Source organism: Ursus americanus, chromosome 27 (assembly GCF_024610735.1).
Source record: "Ursus americanus isolate L20-20 chromosome 27, mUrsAme1.1.p, whole genome shotgun sequence".
NCBI lineage: Eukaryota > Metazoa > Chordata > Mammalia > Carnivora > Ursidae > Ursus > Ursus americanus.
This window is the reverse complement of record NC_142153.1, coordinates 37,879,169-37,894,961: the sequence shown is the minus strand read 5'-3', so window position 1 is coordinate 37,894,961 and position 15,793 is coordinate 37,879,169. Positions and strand designations below refer to the sequence as shown.

Sequence of the window (15,793 nt, the reverse complement as noted above, 5' to 3'; positions counted from 1 at the left end):
AGGGAGCCTGGGTGGCTCAGCTGGTAAACCGTCTGACTCTTGACTTTGTCCCCCGTCATAATCTCAGGGTTGTGAGACTGAGCCCTGCTTTGGGCTCCGTGCTGGGTGTGGAGCCTGCTTAAGATTCTCTCTCCCCCACTCCCTCTGCCACTGCCCTAAGAAAAAAATAAAAAAACAAAAAAAAAAAAGGAAGAAAAGAAAAAAGAAATGGACACAAGGAAACAGAATAGGGTCTAGATTTGGTGACAAGCACTTAGAATCTAATACCTGTGACCAGATCCACGTAAGAACAACCAAAACATCAACTGTAGCCTTTGCTTTAAGCAGATTGATTGATACAGGCTTTCCGGAGATTTGAGAAAGTTTTGGATATAATGACTCTGAGTTAAAGGGGGTGATTAGACCTCACAGAGTTACCAGGTTTAATGTTCCTGAGACATAGCTCTGAATATGCCATTTTCCTTCTTAGAAACTCCAAATGGCTTCCTGGTACCTACAAAACAAAGTGCACTCTCTAAAGGCAAATGTCATGTTTCTTCAGTTAGCCCTCAAGATATTTTTGCAAATGCTTCCCTCATGAAGCCCCTTCATGTATCTTGTTCTAGCTTGCTGTACCCACTGTATACCTCATACCTTTCCATACAAGTATATTTGCTTCTAACTGGAAAGACATTTTCCTCTATCTTTCTATACCCAAATCCTACATACTTCAAGCTCTAAGAAAGATGACACTTGTTTTCTTCGAGTAGAAATCAGTTATTTCTTCTCTGAGTCTTAGAGTATTTATCTGTGCCTTTTTCATGGCTCTTTTCATCTCCCCTATTACAATTAATTTTATAGGTCTCATGTCTCCTGTTAGACTCTATGGGAGGGATTCACATCGAATTCACCTTGGAAACCCTAAGAAGCACAGAGGGATAGATATGTGGTCAGTAATAAATATTTATTCACTCAATCCGTATTTGACGAATGAATACTTTGTGAAGAATTCAATGAAGAGAATGTTGAGGTGGCAAAGAGCAGAGCCTGCCCATAGCACCTTTAATTGCAAGGTAATTTGCAACCTGTCTTATTTCCTCAACTCAGTTCTTAGATCTTGAAAGGCAGGGACTCTAACTTAAATTTCTTCGGACTCTTCAATATCTTCACTCAGCCTTGGACTTCAAAGACTCCTAGAAATGTGCTGACTGATTGGTAACAATTAGGCAATAATGGAACCTTCGGGGCTCATCCCGTACAGGCAGGGCGCCATGTTATTTCCCCCAGACATCAGGTTTTAGGAAAACATTGCAGCAGATGTTCCAATATTCAAAATCTACCTTTTAAGGGGTGAAAATTATGGAAAGATTACATAAGATAAATACGAACATACAAAATATAAACCTATAAGATATGAAACAATATATATTATGGCTTACCAAATACAGTTATATGTCTTCCTTGTATTTTAAAACTTATGATTAGAAATGCTTATGCTTATGATTAGAAATGTTCCAGATTAGGTATTTTAGAAAAGATGTAGGTTATTTTCTCAAAATATTCTTCCTCCTTTTTTTTTAAATAAAGTTCTTTGCACTATGCTTACTAGAAATTATGTATTATGCTCAACGAGAGTCTTTACTCACTACACTCTTTCTTTCTGCCTGACTTTTTTCAAGTTCTTATTGCTCATATAACTTCATGACAGCTTAGCAGCTGCTTGTTTTTAAATGATAAACATAACTCATAGCAGATAATTTTTATTTTTATTTAAAAAAAACTTTAAAAAGATTTTATTTATTTATTTGAGACAGAGAGAGAGAGAAAGAGAGGGAGAGAGCATGAGTGGTGGGGAGGGGTAGAGAGACAGGAGGAAGCCGACTGAGAAGCTCCCCACGGAGCAGGGAGCCTGATATGGGGCTCGATCTCAGAACCAGAGATCATGACCTGAGCTGAAAGCAGACACTTAACTGACTGAGCCACCCAGGCGCCCCTATAGCAGATAATTTTTAAAACTCACATAATATTAATGATGAATATTAGCTAGGTAAGACTTCGGTCATTTTGCTCAGCCCTCTGCCACCAAAGAATGTACAGCCCAACAGTGTCATTTCAGGCTGTCGCCTCGAACCCGCTAACATGGGGTAATGACTTGGATCCCAGCATGCACTGAGTGAGGTGTGTTGACAAACCAGGAAGGTGTTAGGAGCCATGGAGGCTCTCTGATAAGGCGACAGAATCCAGTTTAAGCAACTTATAAAACCCAATTCCAAGCAAATGGAAGGCATGTTCATGGCACTCTGCAGGGGGAAGAAAAGAAAGTAGAGACAATTTCTCCTAAATAGCAACGATGCTATTACGATCATTGAGGTGAAAGGCACCATAGAGACAGATGACAATAATATGGATATTTATTTTTCAGTGGCATATGTTCTTGAATAAGTTATATATCAGTCTGAGCTTCATTTATTTTATACTGCTCGGTTAAAGGATCTGAAAGATACAGTGTCTGACATACAGCAAGTGCTAAATAGTAACTTATTCATGGTAGAAAAGAAAGAATTCCCTTCAGGGAAGAACGTCATGATGGAAAACAGTACAGCTGACCCTTGAACAACACAGGACTAGGGGCACAGACCCCCTATGCAGTAAAACACCCGAGTATAACTTTTGACTCCCCAAAACACTTACTAATAGCTTACTGTTGACCAGAAGTCTTACCAATAACAAAACAGCCGATTAATACATATTTTGTATGTTATATGTATTATATACTGTATTCTTAAAGGAAGTAAATTAGAGAAAAGAAAATATTAAAATCGTAAGAAAGGGAAAATACATTTACAACACTGGGCTGCATTTATTAAAAAAGATCTCCGTATAAATGGACCCACACCGTTCAAACCCATGTTGTTCAAGGACCAACTGTAATTGAGAAGCATTGTCAGCAATCAGTACCATTATCACAAGATGCAAGGACACACAATCAAGTATGCCTGAACAGGAAAGTTCTTCCTTTAACAGGTACCAAAGCAAGGATCAGAAACACCATAAGAATCAGAAATAAACTCATTTCTTGCCAGTCCCCACAGAAGAGGGAATTTTATCTCACTGTTGTGAAGTCAGCCTGAGTCTCTTTTTTCCATGTAGTGTGACCACAGAATCAAATCAAGAATTTTTAAAAGGTGGTGGTGGGGGACACACATGGTTTTTAAAAACATATCTGGTCATATTTACCGGTTTGAATTTTTTTTTTTTAAATTAAAAGCAGCTTCCAGACTGCTATGTACAATTCAGCCCCAGTGCCTCTCTGCTTTACAGCCTTGGGCTATGGTCTTTGGGGAACACAGTGGAAATGAACTCCCAAATAGGAAAGCTGGGGGATTAAAATATCCTTGTGTGTGTGCACGTCTGCATGTGTGCGTGCATGCATGGATGTGTGTGTGTGCGTGCGTGCATGGATGTGTGTGCATGTCTGCATGTGTGTGTGTGCATGGATGTGTGTGTGCGCGTGCATGGATGTGTGTGTGCGTGCGTGTCTGCATGTGTGTGTGTGTGCATGGCTGTGTGTGTGCGTGCATGCATGAATGTGTGCGTGCATGGATGTGTGCGTGTGCATGTCTGCATGTGTGTGTGTGCGTGGATGTGTGTGTGCATGTCTGCATGTGTGTGTGTGCATGGCTGTGTGTGTGCGTGCATGCATGAATGTGTGCGTGCATGGATGTGTGCGTGTGCATGTCTGCATGTGTGTGTGTGCATGGATGTGTGTGTGCATGTCTGCATGTGTGTGTGTGCATGGCTGTGTGTGTGCGTGTATGCATGAATGTGTGCATGCATGGATGTGTGTGTGTGCATGTCTGGATGTGTGTGTGTGTGCATGGCTGTGTGTGTGCATGTCTGCATGTGTGTGCGTGTGTGTGCGCGTGCCTGTTCGTGTGGGAGGGGCTGAAAGTATCAGGTGAGAGGTGAGGGGGAGACTGAGCAGGTGTCACCACAGCCACCCCAACTGCTCTGTCCCACACACTCCCTTCATGCGTCTGTCCTCTTCCTTCCCTGGATCTCAGGTGTGGGGCAGCAAAGGTCCCTAGAGAAGAAATACTCTACTTCACAAGGAGGATAGGAGTGAAGAGCTGACAGCTGTGTTGCATTAAAACAATTGTCTGTAATCTGAGTAAAATCTGGTAACAAAAGACAAATGGGGTGGGGGGAGGAAAGGAAGAGAGCGAGGAGAGAGAGAGAGAGAGAAATACAAAAGGACAAAAATATTTTTAATTTTACTGAGCCCCAGAGAAGTGCTGTTAGACAAAACACCTTCTAGGCAGTCATTTGCCTATGGCTTGTGTCCTCCTGGACACCACCAGCAGCAAGTTGAATAAAGGAATAGTCCTGGTTCTGGTCCTCTAACAGTTTAGCGCTATGATACACAGACCATGTTGAATTAGACAAACATTTAGATGGAGCCAACCCATTTATTGATGACTAGCAAAGATGGGGCTAAAGCCCTTGTTTCTGTATCACAAAATGTGTTCCTTCTCACTTCACTTCCTGGCTATATCTTTAATCTTCTCCTACCTATTGCAAATGAAACCTGAATTTTCTTCAAAGCTGACCTTTTCCTTTAAACAGGTCACCAAAAGAAAACATATACAACTTTTTGTTGTACATTTTATTACTGTATTAGTTTTAACGGTAGTGACCAGAGCTTAGAGTAGATGTTCCAAATGTACAAGGACCAAATCATAGTTAGCTTTTGAGTTTTAAAATCCTCATCTAATTCTTGGATTTAGCCTAATCTTGTGTTCCATTATTAGCTAACTCTGTGGCCTTATGGAAATTAATTCTGATGGTAAATTTAGGTAAGAGCATCTCCTTCATCTGGCTACATTTCAGGAGCTACTAGGAAGGGTGAAATATTCAAAAATTTTTATGACATTGAAAATAGTAAATCATACATAATTTTTTCCTTTGCTCAGAAAATCTCATATATTCATTACCTAGACATTTAGCTGTCATTATTTCCCTATGAGGATAAAAAGTTAAGTAGCAAGACTTTTCCTTATAAATGGGGAAAATTTGAGTTAAGGAAATACGTCTTTTGAGTCAGACCACACCTCAGTGGAGCTCATATTAGAGCACAAATACTTAGAAATTCAGGGTGACTCCTCCTCTCCTTTTCCCCCCACAATGCTGTACTAATAAGATAACCACCTAAAATGGTAAAGGGGAAATTGGAAAAGAAAGGCCTCACCTCACTCAGAAAATTACGTTCATATACATGTGTTCTTCTGGTTCGTTATTTTATCTAGTGATTCTCACATAAGACAGGTCTTTGAAAGTGAATTGTTCACTGACGCACCTCTACAAGCCTTTGGTTAAAATATGGCATGTGTAAAAACTTCCACCACAAATGATCCGTCACTTAGACATTTCACAAAGCTGCAGGCAAATCAAATGAAAATTTAAAATGTGCTTTAAAAACCATAAAATACTATATAAATAAACAATATTGTTCTTATCACCTTCATGACCAGACAACTGATTGCAAGATAATTTATATAAAGACATTTGAGTATGAAAACCTTAGAGATAAATTAGAGGAAACCTTAGAAGATACAAAAGAAAGACCAGAGGGTATAATTTCAGTGAGCATAGATGAACCGACTTACTGTACTTACTGAGTTAGTGAGAATTTGGTTTAGTTTCCTTAGGGTCATACCTTGAAATGAGGATTAGAAGAAAGATTTAAAGACTTTAAATCTTTGCATTCTTTTCCTTTGAGAGTTCACTGCACTTTCTAGTTCAAACCATGTGGCCATCTGGATGACCCATAAACTCCCCTGTCATAAAATGCTGGAAGTTCTGGGTAAAATATGATAAATACCTTTTGGATTGATTCATTTAGTATAAGAATTGAGTGTCTAACAGTTACCAGGCTCTGTTCCAGGCACTGAGGATGTAACAGTAAACAAAACAGCCAACAGTCTCAGCCTACCAGTTCAACTTACATTTTAGGTTAATATAACTGAATTGAAAGGAAAGAATAGGCCAGAAACCGAGGTGAGAGAAAAATTGTTCAAAGCAGGTGATCTGAGGAGATCTGCCTGTCTCTGTAACCTTTCTAATGTCCAACAAAGAAACAAGAGCTAATACGTCAATTGTTACTGGGACCCCTACATATATGAGGCTTGGACCCTCTGAAGTGCTATACCCTCAGTCTAAGAGTAGACTTAAAAATCTCATGGCAAATGGAACAATAAGGAATCTTGCTATGTTTCTTAAGCCCTGCATAGGGAAGAAACCAACTCCTGGAAATTTTAACCACTGGCTTGGGCTTCCCTGTGGTTGTCATATGAGGTTGAAGCATATACTCTCAATGTAGTTCTGGAACCTCAAGCCAATAAATTAATGTTAAAAGTGTAATGCTCTTCCCTGGGGCACCTGGCAGAAACAAACGTAAAACTTCTTTAGAAGAATATGCTTTCAAATGAAGTCACAAAGGATTTCCACAAATAAAACACAGCTTTCAATAAATTTACAGTCTAAAGTTACAAAATTTAAGAGGAAACAATCTACCTTGAACCAAAATCTATAGACAAAACAGACAGCAGAACTGATCTCCCCCAAAACTTCAGATAATATAACCATCAGATAAAACTTAAGTATGTTTAGAATGGTTAAACACTTAAAAGAAATTAAAACCATATGAATAAGACAGTATGAGAAAAAGGAAGTTAAAAAAAGTAGAATGTGTATAAATAAGAAAAATGCAGCCACTGAAATCAGAAACTTACTGCATGGTTTAAACTGTATATTAGACACAACTATAGAGAGTACCAGTGAATAGGAAAAGAGACCTGAAGAAATCACTCAGATGGCACCAGAAAGACGAAGAGTGCTTAAATATGAAAGAGTAGGTCTAAGGCAAAAGAAGATAGGATAAAGGAGCTCCATATATATCCAGAAAGAGTTGCAGAAGCCCAGAACAGAGATTTCTTTAGAGTTAAACAGCTTTTTCCATGTTTATGGCCGTCAAATTATACAGAACATGGACTTACTCATCTCTTTCTTGTTTCATATAAATGATCTCCGCTATTGTCTTTTTTGTTATTGGATGACAGCTTTGGGGGGGGTTATGTTTTATAAGAGGCAACTTCTCTTAAATGGCTGTCACTTCTCTTTGAAGACATTCTGACTTCTACGTTGCTGTTCAAAAGCGTGCAGCTCATCTGAAATGTCAAGCACCCTAACTTATTTCAGTGGATGGAAACAAATGTACATGGCTACCTTTGGCTTGTTAAAATAGTTCATCTTTTACTGTACTTAACCCTAGTAATGCCACAGATTCATCCTCTATGGAATTCTTAGTTTGGCATAATCATTTCTCACAGAAGCATACATAAAACGTAGCTATTATACACGCATAGAAAACTGGATAAAAATTCCTTCAAAATGTCTCAGGATATGTTTCAAGATATTCTTCTACCCATTTTAAAATCCTTTACCTAAGACAGTAAGCAAAAAGGGAAGCAGCTATCCCAATCTCGACAATAAAGAACTGGTGACATAAAATCAATGACTACTTCGCTCCTCTCTCATTACCTAATGAGCATTTGATTTTAGTGCAATTAAATTTTATTGACTTTAAGTGGAGTACATGATATGATATTAAAAAAGCACATTTTGTAATATGGATAAGGACAGGCTAGATGGCAACTAAAAGCTATTACAATGTAACAAAATGGCTTTAAAGAATAAGAAAAGCAACTCGAATATTCCAAATAATGCAAATTCGCTATGCTTTTCAGATAATATATTCTTTGTCACAGAGAAGATGTCTTGTATAGAAGAAAGTACTATAACAGGAAACAGAAGACGTAGGGTTTAGTGCTGGCTTTAACTAAACATAACCTCATATAAATCAACTAATTTCTGGGGCTCAGTTTTTCTCCTCCGTAAAAAAATGGTGTTTGGGGGCAAGGTGGGCTCAGGCAATGAATTCTGAAGTTTTTTAATTCTAAAATTCTTTTAGGTACTATATAATATTTTCTTGAAACATATTAAATTGTGTTATGAATATTCAAATTTTAGGGTAATTAAAAGCCCCATATTATCTTACGTTATACATACAAAACATTTAAGGGACGTAGTAAAAAATTACTTTATTTCACTTTAAGTATTATGAGACCTTGACCATATTTATTCATGGCACAAATATCGTACCATATTATCTTGTTACAAATATTAAAAATAATGTTTATTTTTAAAATAAAGCATTCTGTATTACACATCTTGTAACTAGTAACATTTTAAGGTACATATAGTCAGAATCATTTTGTATCAAACTTAAATTTACTTCAGAGTTCAATATTAAAATTGCTTAAGGAAACAACTGAAAAAGGAAAAAAAAAGCCAGCATGAAACTTTCAAACTTAGAAGAAAACCAACCAGACTCTTAAAAGTTATGATGACAGTTATAATGCATTTTAAAAATTACTGTTATCCAATTTAGGAAAAAGATTCAGTTTACTTTAAACCTTTTTCTGACTTCTGTTTTTTGAATATTTCGGCAACTATAGGAAAAATAAGTGATCAGAAAACACTCAGAAAGTATCCAACAACACTGATGATCTTATTTCCCCCAAAATACTAACTTTGCCATTGACTTTTCCCCCTGGCATATTATTTGAACTCATATTTGTTATCTGCAATTTACTGAGTCCACATTAACTATAAATGTCTTACATTGAAACAGAATAAAATCTTTAAAGTTTCCTTACAATCACACGATGGCCTCCAGGCAGAAAAGTGCGTTACTGCAAACATTAAATATTACGTAGATGCAAAATTTTCAACAGAACTGACGGTATCCTTTCCCTTCTTGGCATGTGCAATGACAGTGATCTTAAGTGGAAACCCTGCAATGATGCTCTTTGATTAAAAGGGAAACAAGTCATCATTTAAGCGGCCACTTGCATATTTGGTGAATGCCCTTCCCTGTCAATAATTCTGGGATAATTTTTTGCGTGTATGCAACACTAAAAGCCTCTTCCCAATATACATTTTTCTACTGCTATAATGACTCAGCACCAACAGAAAGGATGGTACAGCGAAGAAAAGAACTGCAAAGTACTATAGAAATACGAGGTACTATTGTTTAGGAGACAAATGATCTGGATGTCCTGAGGCTTTGTTGTGTCTTTTAAAATAGTAGTAAGCATGACTTGTTGAAGCCGGAGGCTAGGACTTTCTATAGGATGCTAATTGCCACTAGAAACCTTCCTCTCACAAGAGAGGTTCAAAAGAAAGCAGATGACTAAGATATTCTTTCACAGACCTTCTGATCTTTCCTTTCACGAGTCCACAAGCATTTTCAGGCCAGTTTATTAAAATTTTCCATTGAAGAGATGAATGGATTTACTGTAGAGAAGGGAAAAAACGACCTGGCAGAGCAGTCCGCTCAGGCTGCCATAACAAAATACGACAGACTGGGGGACTTCAACAATAGAAATTTACTTTCCCAGAGTTCTGGAGGCTGGGAGTCCAAGATCAAGGTCCAGCAGTCAGTTTCTAGTGAGGGTCCTCCTCCTGGCTCGCAGACAGCTGCCTTCCCCGTGTCCTCCCCCTGTGTCCTCACTGGGCAGAGCCAGCTAGCTCCTGGTATTTCTTCTTAGAAGAACACCAAGACTATCAAATCAAGGCCTCCCCCTTATTATTTCATCTAACCTTGAGTACTTCTTTAGATTTTCCATTGCCAAATACAGTTGCATGGGGGGGGGTTACAGCTTCAACATATGAATCTGGGGAGAGACAAACATTCAGTCTCTAACACCTGGGTTCAAGTTCCCTGTTCAAAATTTAGTAACTGTGTAACTTGAGCAAATCAATTTCCTATTCTAAATTCTCTGATTCCTCGTGTGTACAATGGGGTTGATAATCACTCTCGTATAGACGATTAAAAGAGATAATGTATATTAAAGTATTTTTATATACTTTGAAATATTATTTTAATGTAAGGTCTTATTTTCCATCCTCTCACCATTTATTCAAATAAAGCAATAAATTTTTTTTACCATATATATATATTTTTTTTTTTTTTTGCCAAAGAAGATGTTTATATATGAGTATGCCCATAATTTCTTCATTTCTTTCTACAAGGAGGTCTTTAAAAACATTTCATTTTCATTTCTAAAATTATAAAGGCAAATATACACCTAAATATTTTTTTAAATATCTCAAATGTAGTGATTTAGTGATTGCTAATTTAATGTCACTTCTGAGGGCTGGAACTACGGGCTGAGAAAGCTGGCTTTTCACTTAGTACTCTTTCAATACTGCATGACTTTTAAACATGAGTATGTTTTACCTTTTAAAGAGTAATTTCTTTTAAAAATCAGGAAATACAATAAGCATACAAAAAGTACATAAAATTAAATGTGCAACTTAATGAATTGCTGAAAATCAACCCTTGTCATACTGACTAGGTCAAGAAAGAGAACATAAATGCCATCCCCGAAGCCCCCTGCCCTTCCTGTCCTGAGCACAGCCTTTCCCTTTGTTTTAAATACTATCTTGATGATGTATTCATGTCTTTGCTTTTCATTTTAGCTTTGATTATCTAATTGTGCACGCATAAATTACATGGCTTAATTTTACTGCTTTTTAACTTAATAGGAAATGGAATAAGTCAGTATATATTCTATTGTGTTTGGCTGCTTTTGTTCACCATTATGTCTTTAAGGTGTACTGTACTGTTGTACGTATATCTACAGTTGGTGAACTTTCACGGCTGTGTAGAATTATAGCAATTAAACTTGTCACATTTATCCATTCTACTCTTTTTTATTTTTTATTTTTTTTTAAAGATTTTATTTATTTATTCGACAGAGATAGAGACAGCCAGCGAGAGAGGGAACACAAGCAGGGGGAGTGGGAGAGGAAGAAGCAGGCTCATAGTGGAGGAGCCTGACGTGGGGCTCGATCCCGTAACGCCGGGATCACGCCCTGAGCCGAAGGCAGACGCTTAACTGCTGTGCCACCCAGGCGCCCCTATCCATTCTACTCTTGATCAGCAGGTGGGTTGTATTTAGTGGTTGGCTAATACCAACAATGCTGTTTGTGAACGTTCTTGTTCGTGTGTTCTTGTTGCATAAAAGCATGCCTTTCTGGGGTGCATACACAGAATGGAATTGCTTGATCATGGGATATTCATGATCTTTACTTGATTTTGCCACACTGTCTTCCGAAGTGAGTTTGTAATAACGAATACTCCCCCCCCAAAAAAAGTATGTCCTAGTATCAGAGTGTTTGCTGAGGATAATGTATCACTAGCATAAAAGATGGAAAGAATGTACATTATTACCGAAATAATTCCATGCACGTGCAGGGTGGCTAAGATGTGCTTACGTCCTGGGTAATGAGCTCATACTATCAGGTACTGAATTTGTCCTCTTTGCATTTCAAGCAACACACATGAAAATGATGCTCCCATCGACACATGGGCAAATGTAGAAACGAATGAAACAACTTTGTGCTTTATGGCATTTACTTTGAAAATCTGATTAAGATAGATGTCTTCAGCTCCTAATTCTTCAATGTCACGTTGTCATAGTTCCCATCAGCAAGATGTTTTAAAGGCTTTCGATTAATATTGCATGCTCGAACTGAAATTACATCCTTTGTCGTTTAGTTCCTAATGGTGCAAGTGATATCTATCAAGTACTGTTTTATGAAGCGTGCGTGATTTTTATTGCAGGCTGTTTTCACAAATCTTTTTCAGGTTTCAGAAAGACTGCTCAGGGTTTACAATAAATATGCCCTTCTGTTGAAAATCATGATGATTCTTAAAACTGAGGTGAAATCTCTATTATTAGAATTTACTTACCAATAAAAAATTCTTCTACCTGAATCTGTTGCGTTCCCATTCGCACAGTCTTGACTATATTTGCTTTTACCCAAATATTTTACTAAATCACTTCTAATATATGCAAAATATGTGCCAAATACACATTGCTCACAAAACCTTCATCTGTAAGCACGTGCATTACCTGCCTAGTAGGGAAAATATGTAGTATGTGGACGTAGTCCACTAACTAATGAATGCTGACTGGGTTTGGGCGGCAAAAGTGTGTATTTTATTTTTTATATATAATTACTAATTATTTTTAACAAAAATTAGTGTCCTGACATTAATCTCAAAATTTCTGAAACTCGATCATATCATATATAATTCATTTTTATTTATTAAAGACCCAGAGTCATAATATAGTTAGGTGGATACAAGTGAAAAAAAGAAATTCTTGTATTTGATAAATATATATACTGCTTTGAACATAAACCAGCATATGTACATTCCTTGGCTCTATCTTTAACATATTCTATTCTTTCAGCCTTGGTTACCTTTATCTATAAAATTAGGGGGATAGATCATGATTTCTACTATCTTTTCCCAGTTAAAAAAAAATTCCACAATTCTATAGCATTTTATATGTGTGTGTATGTGTGTGTGTGTGTGTGTGTGTGTGTGTGCGCGCACATACACACAGTACAAAGCTTTGGTTGCTGACTTCAAGTATCAAATGTTATTATGCTTTATCACTTTGTATTTTATAAAATATAAAGCTACTCGAGGCTTCGGGCATTCTGCATGCCTGGTCCCTTCCCTCTTCTTCTGCTGTGTCAGCTACGGTGGCTGTGAAGACCCTGAACTCCAAGGCCAAGGTGCCCGAGCCCGGGCAGCATTGGCAGTCAACATTAGCACAGCCCAGGGGCTGCAGGATGCTCTGAGGACCAACCTGGGGCCTAACGACACCACAAAAATGCTTCTTTCTGGAGACGTCAAGCTTACTAAAGATGGCAATGTGCTGCTTCATAAAATGCAAATTCCACATGCAACAGCCTCTTTAATACCCACAGTAGCAAGAGCCCAGGATGACATGAGCGGTGACTGCACCACTTCCAGTGTTCTCATCATTGGAGAGCTGATCAAACAGGGGGATCGCTACATTTCTGAAGGTCTTCATCGCAGAACAACAACAGACAGATTTGAATCTGCAAAGGTAAAGGTACCTCGGTTTTTGGAATAAGTCAAAGTTAGCAAAGAGAGGGATAGGGCAGCACTTAACAGGTGTCTTGGCCAGAATCTCTCTATATACTAAGGCTCATGCCGAACATGCTGATGTCCCACCAGAGGCTGCGGCGGCCTCCATTTTGGCCGTTACAAACAAGATGAACCGACTGACCTTTCCATGGCCGAGGTTACAGACGTGACACACAAATCTGAAATGAATACGAGCTTCATCAGAAGTCTTGTTTTGGACCAAAGGGCATGGCATCCCGATGTGAAAAAAAAGAGCGGAAGATTCATACATCCTCGTATGTGCAACGTGTCCCATGAATATGAGAGAAAAAAAAAGGAAGTGAATTCTGGCTTTTTTAAAACAAGAATTCAGAAGAGAGAGAGACTGGTAAAAGCTGAAAGAAGATTCATTGAAGATACAATTAAAAACATGATAGAACTGAAAAAGAAAGTCTGTGGTGATTCAGAGAAAAGATCTGTTACTTAATCAAAAGGGAACTGACCCTTTTCCTTAGATGCTCTTGCCAAAAAAAGGCATAACAGCTCTGGGCAGAGCTAAAAAGAGAAATATAAAAAGGCTGACTCTTGCTCGTGGTGGGGTAGCCTTAAATTCTTTTGATGACCTAAATTCTGACTGTTCGGGACATGCAGGTGACATGCATGTCTCATCTCTGCGTAGACACTGGAAGAAGAGAAGTTCACCAGTAGTGGGAAATGTAACAACCTTCGCTCTGTCACATTACTGGTCAAAGGACCAAATAAGCACATCCTCACTCAAATCAAGGATGCAATAGGAGATGGCCTGAGGGCCGTTAAAAATGCTCTGGCTGATTTCTGGGTGGTTCTCCACTTATGTTCTCCACTGCTGGGCCAGTGGAGCTAGCAATGGGAAAAGCCCTGATTCTGAGTCCAGTAAAAGGGCAGGGCCCAACTTGGAGTTCAAGCATTTGCAAATGCATTGCTCATTATTCCCATAGTTCTTGCTCAGAGCTCTGGTTTTGACTTTCCAGAAGCACTAATTAAAATTAAAGCGAGAACAGAACATTCAGAACTGGGTCACCTTGTTGTAGGTGTGGACTTAAACACAGGTGAGCCAATGGCAGCAGCAGATGTTGGCATATGGCATAACTACTGTGTGAAAAAACAGCTCCTTCTCTCCTGCACTGTGATGGCCGCCAGCATTCTCTTGGTTGACGAGGTCATGCAAGCTGCAATGTCTTCTCTAGAAGGTTGAACTGAAGCTTCCCCTATATCATCTGAATCATGAAGACTCAACACAGTGTTCTTAAGAATATGGCTATGGAATTTTTGCCCAAGTGTCAAATGATTTTCAAAGGAATGTCCCATATAAAGGAGAAAACACTGGCACCTATTCCAATTCTTAAGTTCTAGAATTATAATTACAGCATTTTAAAAATCACGCTGCAATGTAGATACATTAAGCAGGCCATTTTTACCAAGAAACAGGATGCTTGGCTTTAGCTTTCCTGATCTAAAAAATACATGTTAGATAAGCATGTGTGATCTAACGTGTTATTAAGTATCCCTTCAAAAACAAAACAAAATCTCCTCAAGATAAAACAACTGACCAAAGACATCATAAAGGCCAACAGCAAGGGGTTAACTCTGGGATGTGTCTCCCTTGGGCTCCATCTCCATCGTTGAAGTAAGATGAAGCTAGCTACATCTCTCCTGAGTTAGCTGTGGTCTTCAGGGATCTCACAGACATGTGGCTTTTGCCAACTATATGTCTATTATAAAGGAGAATAAAAATACTAACATGAAGATCGACAGTCTTATCCAGCATTGTCCTGCACATTCATCTTGTTTGGATAATTGCACATTTAAAATTAGAGTCTACTTATCTGGTTCTAGACGTTAGGGAATAATGCACATGGAAAAGGTTTTTCAAATTCTAATTCCCCACGGCAGATCACTGCAATTCTCATTAATTCTATAAGGAAGAGCTTGCCTCTCCTTCAATGTTTACTTGAATTTTTTCTGCTGTATGTGGTTCACTGAAGGAATGGCAATAGTTCACTTTAAAAACATTCTCTCCATTAGCGGGAATCGATTTTCTAAAGCATTCCAACACATCCATATCCAGTCTATAACAATTCCTTTAACCCCTGATACTCAAAAAAAAACTGTGCCTAAAAGATAATGCTCTTCACTACAAAAAAAAGAAAGAAAAACAGAGAAAAAGGAACTACATATTTTTCTCTATTTTTTTGGCTAGCCATAACTAAATTGCTTTACCCAGTAATTTCAGAAAGACGTTATTATAAATCTAAAAGGGAGTTTCTAAAAAAATCTAGGCTTAATGTAACTTTATAAACCCTAAATGCAAAAGTGGGGGGCACAATGGGAGGGAGACATCTACAAAGGAAATTTTATACTCATTAAAGTTTATTAAATTCATTAGGCTATGTGCCCAACATACATTATTTTACTTAATCTCACAGCCATCATAAGCTGTTGGTATTTATTCCTATTTCATAAGCAATTAAAGAAAGTTCTGAAAAATTAAGAACTCTGGCAATGGTCAAAGAAACTTCCCATACTAATTTATACAGGGGTAATTATTTTTGTCAGTTTTGATTTAGACATGTTGTCAAGAAGAAAATGAAGATGAAATGTTAGCTTTAAGATAGTACTGCAGACTAAGGAAACATTGGCCTTAAACAACACATTAGATCAGATGTACTTCACAGATATATACAGAGCATTCCATCCCCA

General features: G+C 38.0%; 1 protein-coding gene and 1 pseudogene across 7 annotated transcripts in view; one reads left to right on the top strand and one right to left on the bottom strand.

Annotated features, from left to right (window-relative positions):
• Positions 1-15,793, bottom strand: part of TENM3 (teneurin transmembrane protein 3) — a 589,152-nt gene that overhangs the window by 186,099 nt on the left and 387,260 nt on the right. The window lies entirely within an intron of this gene.
• On the top strand, positions 9,055-14,288 carry LOC123784542 (T-complex protein 1 subunit zeta pseudogene; annotated as a pseudogene).